Source organism: Eptesicus fuscus, chromosome 4, assembly GCF_027574615.1.
Source record: "Eptesicus fuscus isolate TK198812 chromosome 4, DD_ASM_mEF_20220401, whole genome shotgun sequence".
Lineage (NCBI taxonomy): Eukaryota > Metazoa > Chordata > Mammalia > Chiroptera > Vespertilionidae > Eptesicus > Eptesicus fuscus.
This window is the reverse complement of record NC_072476.1, coordinates 75,067,370-75,068,306: the sequence shown is the minus strand read 5'-3', so window position 1 is coordinate 75,068,306 and position 937 is coordinate 75,067,370. Positions and strand designations below refer to the sequence as shown.

At 41.2% G+C, this 937-nt stretch overlaps 1 pseudogene; it reads right to left on the bottom strand.

The window, feature by feature from the left end:
- LOC103305185 (40S ribosomal protein S15a-like) lies at nt 1–436 on the bottom strand (annotated as a pseudogene).
- Between the last annotated feature and the right edge of the window lie 501 nt (nt 437–937).

Below are 937 nucleotides of genomic sequence, written 5' to 3'. Positions count from 1 at the left end.
GTCCTTCTTTTTTATTTTTTTTCCTTTGAGGCATTTTATTTCCACATATCTATTACATCCCTAGAAAAAGAATCCCAGGATTTTCCCTCCTGTGTGTTTTCCTCTTGCTGCTTCATTGTCCATGATGCCCACTGAGGTTGCCAGTACAATGAAACCAAACTGATGGGATGGAAGCAAGTTGTTCTGCCATTTTTCTAGATCTTTGAGTTGCACATCAAATCTGGGGCTGATTACTCCACACTTGTTCAACCTGCCTGTGAGGTTCACAACAATTTTCCCAGCTCTGTGGTCATCAATAATTTCAAATTCGCCAATCATCATCACAGTCAGAAACCGGACAATGACTTTGGAGCATGGATGAGAACCTGGCATTGCCTCTCTTTTCGGCATTATTGATACTCTTCAGAGCATCAGCCAGGACATTCGTGCACACCATTGTGGTGGCACAGACCGATGGCAGAAAGAGACGCAAGTCCATCTTTTAAATAAAATCAGGCCTGAGCCCAGCTGGTGTGGCTCCGTGGTTGAGCATCGACCTATGAACCAAAAGGTCATGGATGATTCTTGGTCAGGGCACATGCCTGGGTTGCGGGCTTGATCCCCAGTGGGGGGTGTGCGTGAGACAGCCAGTCAATGATTCTCTCTCATCATTGATGTTTCTTTCTCTCCCTCTCCCTTCCACTCTGAAATCAATAAAAAAAAAAAAATTTTAGGAAAATAAATAAAATCAGGCCTGAATAAAAAGAAAAAACAGACAAGTTGACGGTTATACTTCAAAAGTGTTAATTCAAGGTCGTTTCAATTCAGTATACTTACAGTGTACTTAGGAACTAAAGATCCACGAGAACTTTTGTCATTAAACTTCTGAGGTATTAAAATACTTTCTACTAGACCAAATAATCCTACCTAATAAAAGGGTAATATGCAAATTGACCCT